This window comes from Bidens hawaiensis, unplaced genomic scaffold, assembly GCF_021521415.1.
Source record: "Bidens hawaiensis isolate Kalapana, Puna unplaced genomic scaffold, B.hawaiensis_p1.1 tig00027748_1, whole genome shotgun sequence".
Taxonomy (NCBI): Eukaryota; Viridiplantae; Streptophyta; class Magnoliopsida; order Asterales; family Asteraceae; genus Bidens; species Bidens hawaiensis.
The window spans coordinates 49,203-59,080 of NW_027494491.1; the positions used below are offsets into that span (position 1 = coordinate 49,203).

The window sequence follows — 9,878 nt, forward strand, 5'->3', positions numbered from 1 at the left end:
TTGACACATGTCAATTATTTATGGCTTCTCACACTTCTCATCTTTATTACCCTTTGTAGAATAACTTGACCCTTATTATGTGTTATCTATTATTTACAAATATAAAAGAAATCCTTATTAATAATAAAGATATGTATATATATACATTAAATGCATTTTCGTTTTAAAATAAACATTTAAAGAAAATCTCTTATTTTAATCTATCCAAAATCTTATAGATATTTATATAAGTATTTATCAATTAAAATATACTTTTTAATTAAAGTCATAACAAATCTATGTAATATTTAACTTCCGCAAGAACGCACCCGATCATCGAATCCCAAACCTCTATCTAATTTTAGCTTCGTATTCAATCCATATTTATTTTTTTCCCGCAATTATTGTTACATAGGATTTCTCGTCGAGAACTTCCGAAGAGCGTGACTCTTGTTTACTACCGTTCTTACCGCATTCGTTTATCTTTTGCTTATTGCTAAGGTGAGTACCACATTCCTCTCTTTTTACTCGTTTTCTCACGTTTTGGAGACATATGTGTAAATTATATTTCTTATATATACTTATACTCAAAACTGCAACTTTGTTTTATGTGCACAACTTATACCTTACTGGTTTATGTGCTTATTTGCTTTGTATGCTTCCGCATTCGGAGAGGTCAAACTAATCTCAGTCTAGTATGATCATACGCCAGTCGTTATAGCTTTGTGCTTCTCGACATCTCATTTATACTTGCTCATTTGGTTATTTTGTTATTCTCATATGACTTGTTGCAAATACATATTTTTATTTATACTTTGAACTGGTGTGTTACTCACTCAACCTTGTATTGACAAAACCATTTAATTTTCAACGCATATGCAGGTATTTGTTTGATGTGAAGTACAAGATCACCTAAGGATTTATGCTAGAAGAAAATTAACGAGACAATATTATTCATGATTTATATTTGTTTGATACATTATTGTTTTGTTTGAATATTTTATGGATTTTGTTTTATATGAAATTTAATTAATAGATATTGAAACTTATATTATTGCTTGATAGTAACATTTGAAAAACTGTGAGCAATCAGTTACGCCCCGACAATTCCGTCGTAGGTTGGGTGTGACAACTTTTATAAAGAGATTATATCATTATTTTTTAAATATATTTTATAATGATAATAAATATTATTATGATAAAGAACAACAAACACAAAAAGAAAGAAAATAAAAAAAAGCTTTACAAAAACTAATCAATATTACTATTATGATAAGCTTTATAAAAAATATTAGAGTGTAGTAACATGTCAAATAAAATTGTTAAAGAAGTAGAAAGTCTAGGGGAGGGGGTATGACAAGTACACGAGGGGGGTACGTTTAGTCTAACCGTTTATTTATTCTGTTTCAAATTTAATTAGATGGATAAGTTAATATAAAACCAAAATAGTTTCATTTCTTTTTAGACTATCTATTTTTTAACATAAGCTACTACGTGGCATTATAACAATTTAAAATAATTTGTTTTTTAAATTAAACTAAACAAAATATAAATATGGGCTTAAAAGTAATTTGATTGAAAGATATTCAAGAATATCAAGTGAACAAAATTCCATACATTCACATACACTATCCTTGTTGGCCAAATTGAAAGCATGAGATTTGACCACTAGAGCAGATCATCCTTCATTTAAAAGGAAAACACTCTTGGTAGATTTACATATTAATTGCTCAAACAAATACATTCTGCCATATGAAATTTGCTTAGAACATCTAGCGCATATTTTTCTTGTCTTGTGTTTTTTCAATATTGCTTCTCTAAGTTATCAGATCACCATGAACAACGTAACGAAACTAAATGTTACACCTCTTCTTCATCTTCCTTTTCCTCTAAAATTTCTTATCTAGTTACATAATCATTAAAGTGTTTCTCTAACTTATAAACTTAACGCATTGATTTCTAATGAGGCATGTACATTTCTTTGAGCATGCTTATAACATTCTTAAATCATGTTTTTAGAGAATTTCGACCTCATTTATCCTATCGTCTTCTTCCTTTTCATCTACTACCAATTTGTCAGCTTGTTCTTCTAAAGCTCTATAAGTTCTATTACAACCTGGAGTTCATAAAAAAATTGCATCTCTGTTGATCTTTTAGTATTGTTTTTTTTAACAGTTGCATCTATATTAAATAGAACCAGCAAAAAGTTGATGAATGTATCGGTCTTAATCTCTAGACTCTGCCGATTTTATTTGGGTTCGTTTGTGTTTGTGAACACATTAATGTCCTTAATGAACAAACACACTAAAATCTTGTACGATAAGTGTTCGTGAACACATTATATCTTAACAAACGAACGCGAATAAGACCTTGTTCGTGTTTGTTCGGTTACAACCCTAGTCTTCAAGGTGCTTCAACAACTGTGACAAGCAAGTTGATGTCGGTTCTTTGTTGTCTTTTAACACCATATTCATTGATTTTGGTATTAGAAGTCTCCTCACATTGTCATTTAGTTCCATTCTCTACCTGTCTGGCCCAAATATAACAATATATTCACCACGTTCTCCCATTAGATCTAGAATGCATTCTCTAATTCATATTCTATAAGATGGCCAAAGCTAACAAGTCACAAGTTCTAGGTTTTAAAACCGTATTAACGATTTTGATTATATAACTCATAAGTAATACTATTAACTATATATGATTGTTACACCATTTCCACATTAAAGTAGTATACAGTAATTTTTCATCCTTTGAACACTGTTCGGACTTGAAATTATAGCTTTAAACCAAAATAAAAATAATCCAGCAACAAAATAAATGTTTAAAAATATTACAAAACAATTAATCAAAGAAAAAACAATTTGAAAAGTAATGTGAAATTGATGAAGAATGAAAAAAATCAGAAGACCTCAGAGATACTTTCCCCATGATTTTCTTCATTTAAGAATCAAAGTGCAAGGATAACGAAGTGAAGTATGCCATCATCGATGCTCTAATTTCATTCTTCCTTCAACAATTTCACTAATTAAAACAATAAAAAATCAATCTCAGGAAGCATAAATTATCTTCAGTTCCCCAAGAGGAATTTGCAGATAGATAACGCAGTAATATATATTAAGCCATCATTGATTCATCAAACAATTATGAAAAAGAATTGAAATTATAGACAAAAGTATTAGCCAAAAAGAGAATTATTTAATTCATCTTCTTAACAATGTGATACGAAAGAAACTCTTGTTCATTTAGTTTTTCGTCTTCGATTGTTTGTTCGTCATTTGAGTTACATGAGCGAACATGAACATGAGCCCGCGCTTCACTGCGGCTAGTCGTATGTATGTATTATTAGGAAAACGATTCGCTACTTTAAGTACTACATAAATCAAAATTTCAGTTTTATCAACATCCCTTATTATTATTATTATTATTATTATTATTATTATATACTAGTTTGATCCTCCCGTGTTACGGGAGTTAATTTTAGTTTTTGTTTTTAATCGTTTTGCTATTTTATGATGATTTATTTTATTTTTTAACGTAGTTTTGTTTTAATTTAATACATATATATTAGTTTGTTAATATATTTTTTAGCGTTTGGGTTTTTTCAATTGAGACGTGTAGGTTTTTTGGATTTTTAACAAACAAACATAAAAGAACATGGGCATGTTAATTTTTTTAAATGAACAATCATGAACACAAATACTTATCTAATGAAAAAAGGGACGTTAATGTAGTTGACGATGGTGGGTCGTAACAGAAGTTAACCGGCGATGGAGATGATAAACCAACAACGGAGGGGTTTCATGAAGAAAATGTTTACCAATAAATGAGATCTTATAACACATTTGAGGGCTATTAGGGTTTGGTAAGACCCATAACCGAAATTATTCTTTTATGATTAAGAGATTATTTCACAAATAAATGAGATGTTATAACCCGTTTAAGGTTATTCGGGTTTGGTGATACTCATGACCCGTGAAAATTAATGTTTGATTATGAAAGAGTTTCACAAATAAATGAGATGTCATAACTCATTTAAAGATTATCCGGGTTTTGTTATATCCATACCCGCGAATTCTGGTCAAATGCATGAGAAGCCTCCATTTAGAAATCAAGCAATCTAGTGGCTCTAAAGAACTGGGGGAACAACCTGAGAGTGACACATAGGATTTTATGGTAGACAATTATATAGATAGTTAGATATAGATAAAAATCAAGAGTTGGTGTCACAAAAAAACTAGCTATTTTAGTTTTTAAAATTTAAGTTTCATTATTGTAACAATTATGTTAACCATGGTAAGTTGGCAAAAGTTTTTCAGCTAATTCACTTTAGTTTTATGTTGTCCAGTTTCGAATCTTTTGCTCTTAACAATTGATAAGAGCATCATTTTTTTAATTTATTTATTGTTTTGCTTTTTGTGGAGACTCACGTTTTTTTTAAAGATATTGAATTTAGGTTCTTTTTTTTAAAGATATTGAATTTAGGTTCTTCTTTTAAAGGGTTGTTTTTTTTAACAATAATAATTTGACGAAGTTAAGTTTTAGATTTAGTTTCGGTACCAACCGAATTCCTATCACAACGTCCGTATTTTTCCAACTGAATAAACATGGTTATATATATATATATATTATGTTTTGTATCATAAGTTATACCTTTACTATTTTGTTTTTCTAATATAGCGTTGGACTGTTGGTACCGGTACAAACCTAACTGATACCGATCGTATGCCGCTTTGATCACACAACGGCCGAGTTTTTGTTTCTTTAGTTCTGTACTGAAACGAACTAGCCAATAACGAAATTATCTTTTATGTTTAACTGATACCGACCGAATATGTGTCGATTCACCTCTACAAAAACTTGTGTTTTTTTAATATATTAATTTTTCAAAATTATTTTTTGGGTTTAGTCCAGTTCTGTGGCGAACCTATCGATACTGACCGAATTCCTGCCACAACGTCCGTATTTTTCCAACAGAATAAACATGGTTATATATATATATATATATTATGTTTTGTATCTTAAGCTATACCATTACTATTTTGATTTCTAATATAGCGTTGGATCGTTGGTATCGGTACAAACCTAACCGATACCGATCGTATGCCGCTTTGATCATATGTTGTACGTGTACTGACACTATTTCGGGTGTTCACATATATATTTTTGATTTAGTAAAGTTGCTGTGACAAACTTAATTGATACCGACTGAATTTGAGTCAAGCCGCCAGAACGTGGCAGGTTCTACTAGTTATTGTTATTATTATTATTATTATTATTATTATTATGTAGCTTTATAAAACCAAAGAACATGGGTCGATGGAAATTGTTAATTATAGCGAGAACGAATCTGAATGTTTTAGTAACTGTGTATAAGAAAATTGTTTACATCAATATTTTGAAGATAATAAGGACCATTTCCATACTTTACGTTCATGCCCCTGGCCTTTTACCTTATAAAATAAAAAAACGCGTTCATCCTTGACTTTTAAAAGTCACAACCAACATTTATAAAATTGGTCCTCTTTGACTTCCTAAAGTCATTGAAAACTGAGCTTTAGCATGGTGTGGCTACTGATCATCTTGTTTAGGTGTCGGTGCTTCCACCTTTGCCTTCTTCCTCTTAATAAGTCGAAGTCATCCCTAAACACCATCATGATTATAAATTTTGTTACACTAAACGTGTATCATAATGAACCGATACCAATCGAATTCTCATTGCAACCCCGCAGCAGCGCGCGGGCTATATCATTTCTATCAGATGCAATAGTTAGTGTATGATTTTGTCTATTTTTAATTTAATTTTATTTTATAAAACTATGATCTGGACAGGGAAATCAATATCATAATCCAAAGATGATAAGATAGAGACAAACATAAAAGATCCAACAACCTCGTAAATACATACTATAAAGCCATTCTAGTAGTAATTGTTTTGCCTTCAGTGATAGGGATGTTTTAATAAAATTTACCTTCCAGGAAAAAAACAATGATTATGCATAGAATAGTGCACTGAAGTAGAAAATTAACGCCATAAAAGACATTTGAAAACTGAGCTTTCGCATGGTGTGGCTGCTGATCATCTTGTTTAGGTGTCGGTGCTTCCGCCCTTGCCTTCTTCCTCTTAATAAGCCGAAGTCATCCCTAAACACCATCATGATCATTCAAACCCAACTACAATGAGTAACCCTTGATCACTTGCTTCAAGAAACAAATATAACCGGCAATGCCAAACTAATATATCCTGGCATCAAGCCCAAGTTCTTCTCGGTATCGGGAACCGAATCGTCCTAGTTCTTCAACAGTAGAGGGACATCCATGGCTCCAAGCTTGCCATGATCATCAAGATAATATTTGCTTAAAGGCTGCACTAATATGGTTGTGTGTTTTAGCAGTGAGTTTAAACAAACATATATAACCATTTGATGCGAAAATTAAGCACATCCGCCATTTTTCAGCAAACTGTCGCCGGCAATCTCATTGTCGACGGAAAAATTATACAAAGATCTTTTGTTGCAGCCATTATTTGTTGCTGGTCATTCATTTGTAAAAGAAGCCGATAAGCAAGATGAAGGTCCCCAAATTTAGAAGCTTGTGCATAAGGTTGAATTGAGAGAGAGAGAGAGATACAAACTATAAAATTTTCAAGAACAAGAGAGATTAACAACAAACAAAGTCCGTAAATTATATAAATAATGTAACCTCGATTTTATCAAGTATTGCTGCATTTGAGTGGCCTAGTCCTATAGAGTTGAAAAATGGCAACATGCTCATACAGTCATACCAAAGTTCAAAGTAACTAAAAAACTAATCATACCAGATCCCATTGACACGGAGAACTGAAATCAAACCAATTAAAGTAAACACGTAATCTAAATCTTCATACAACAACAATTGGCAAACATAGGTCCTAAATTCTCCAAACACATGATTCAATTTCCATAAATTAAACCCTAATTAAAAATTCAAACAGCTAAGAGAACAACTAACTTACAAACGAAGACAGGGGAGAATTGAGATTAGTAACTAATGTTACGACGTCTTAAGAGAGATAGTATAGGTAGGTGAAAGGTTGTCTATATGTATTATAATGTAATATAGATAACTAGAAAATTTACCCGTGCGTGTTGCACGCATCAATACACCTATACATGACGTCATCTATTTCTCTCTTAAATTCACAGTATCTTACTATATCTGGTGCACTAGCATTGTGGCGGATTGTTTTAACATAAATGACCTTATAAGACCAAAAATAAATAAACAAATAAATGTAATCAACATATAGGAAGCTATTAACAACTGGTTAGAAGATTTACATCAATAACTTTTACCAATGAATCAAGACCATCTTATAAAAATCATGGAGAATAATCTAGAATCACAATATTTAATTAGAAAAGTTACTTTTTCATCTTTCCACTGTAATATTATTGCAACTCTGCTCCTTAACTCACTATTTTTGTAATGTATAATCCCATCCACTTTTGAAATTAGTGGTTGAAAACTTGCTGAAATTACGGGGACACTTCTGATGAAGAGGGTGCTATTGATTCGAGGTCGAATTTTTTCTATCCAAGGGAATGATGTGGGCTCAAGTATAGAAGACTGGGACATTATGTTTCTGGAGGCCCAAGATCGCGCTTCAAAAGGGGCTATACAAAAATGGGCTTAACTTGGGCTACGGGCCTCCGTTTCAAGCGTGCTACCAATCAAAATGACCGTTGGAACGTGGGCCACATTGTGGTAACCGCCATGGGCAGGTTATCCCGCTTATTTTTTTCGAAATAAGGGCTCTAGATACACTTTTGGGCCATTTTTGTGTTTTTCGTCTACCTTTTGTGTTTTGTTTTGTGCTGTTGTTGGGCCTTTGGTTATTTGTTTTGGACCAAACCTATTTTGGCTTTTCTATTAATATTCTAAGAATGTAATGTGACTGATCATTGATCAGAATTAATAAAAAGCCTTTTGGCTTTTCAAGTTCTTGGCTTTTGGGTCGAATTTGAGGGTTTGGGGAATGATCTTCACGGGTATTCCAAGAATCAACGTGATTACCCTTCGGATTCTCATTGTACGCTGCATCAGTTGGTATCAAAGCCGTATTCCTGGCTCAAAATGCCTCCAAGGAGAAACAGGCCACCAATCGACGAGGTTTATGAACGAGAGTTGAAACAACGATTTATGGCACGGGTGGAGCAACAATTGGATCAAGTGGTCAATCAAATCACTAATCGAATGGCTGACTTGATGAATCGTAGAAGGCAGTCCCCTGAAGGCAGGGAGGGGCATGAGTTTGATAATCCATTTTTTTGGTAATGTGGTTCGTCTTCCGAAGATGGGTGCATGAGGGAACCAAGGCGAGAACATGGAGATGGCAACCGACGTTGGGATGCTGGGATCCGAGCTAATAACCCAGAATTTGATGGGACTAGTTTGGATCTGGAAGGGTTCATTGATTGGTTGGTTATTATAGAGGAGGTCTTTGAATTCCGAGAGGTTCCTAAAGATAAGCGGGTACCTTTGATCGCTACCAGGCTACGTGGGAGGGCGTCAGCATGGTGGCAACAATTGAAGTTGACAAGAAATAGACTCGGGAAGTCAAGGATTGTGACATGGGCCAAGATGAAAAAGTGTTTGCAGACTAACTTTTTACCTCACAACTTTCAACGGTTGATGTATCAATGTTTGCAGAATTTGAAGCAGGGATCCAGATCGGTTGATGAATATACGACCGAGTTTTACCATTTGGTTGCTCGTAATGATATTCAAAAAACCGATGAGCAACTCGTTGCTCGGTATATTGGGGTTTAAGGGTTCAGATCATGGACTCTGTAAATCTTCTTGATCCGTTAACAGTCTCCGAGGTGAACCAATGGGCATTGGCTTTTGAAAAACAAAACCGTCGGGTGGGCAGTTCGTATTCACCAGCCCCTGCTGGAGGAAATTCAGGGTCGGGTGGTGGAGGACCTCATGTCGTGCCTAGTTAGCACAGACCGGGGGTTAATAATACCGGGTCAACTTCTAAGGGGGCTAGTAGTAGCGAGAGGTGAAGTGTTTCAAGTGTGGTGAGACAGGCCATCGACAAGTTGACTGTAAACAAGCTGGTAAGAGGCATTTGTTTGTTGAATATGAGGATGAACAGTATGAAGATTATGAAAAGACCCCAGAGTATGATGAAGAACCCGAATACGAGGAAGAGGTTGTGACCGGTGATGTGGGAGTGAACTTGGTGGTTAGGCGTTCTTGCTATACCCCAAAGGCGGATGGTGATGATTGGCTAAAGCATAACATATTTCACTCCACGTGTACTATCTTGGGGAAGGTTTGCAACTTTATTGATTCTGGAAGTTGTGATAACTTGGTCTCAGAAGAGGTAGTTTGTAAACTTGCTTTGAAAACAGAAAGTCGTCCCAAATCGTATAAGTTACAATGGCTTAAGAAGGGAGGCGAGGTAATGGTATCCAAGCGAGCTCTTGTTTCTTTTTCTGTTGGTACAACTTAAAGATGATATTTGGTGTGATGTGATTGCTATGGATGCATGTCATTTACTGTAATAACAACCTGAAATTTTTAGATAATAAGTATGATAATTGAAAATTTTAGATAATATTAATAATAACAATAATATGATAAATGGATAACGAATTAATTTAAAGAAAACGTCAATAGTTAAAGATTAATATGACTTCAAATTTAAATTTTAAATTGAAAGTAATATTGAGATAATAAAAATCCTTTATCTAACAACCAACATAGCTATCAGTATGATCATACTTTAGCTCCAAGATCCATAAACCTCATCTATTACTAACGAAGTAACGCAAGGCACGTCCACCCTTAAACCATCCTAATTGATTATATATATATATATATATATATATATATATATATATCCCCTA

General features: G+C 33.4%; 2 non-coding genes across 2 annotated transcripts; both read right to left on the bottom strand.

Annotated features, from left to right (window-relative positions):
* Positions 1 to 2,884: 2,884 nt before the first annotated feature.
* On the bottom strand, positions 2,885 to 2,976 carry LOC143575790 (small nucleolar RNA snoR26). The gene has a single exon (XR_013142830.1). It is a non-coding gene; the product is annotated as a small nucleolar RNA snoR26 (small nucleolar RNA).
* A 45-nt stretch (positions 2,977 to 3,021) lies between these two features.
* LOC143575791 (small nucleolar RNA snoR27) lies at positions 3,022 to 3,117 on the bottom strand. The gene has a single exon (XR_013142831.1). It is a non-coding gene; the product is annotated as a small nucleolar RNA snoR27 (small nucleolar RNA).
* Between the last annotated feature and the right edge of the window lie 6,761 nt (positions 3,118 to 9,878).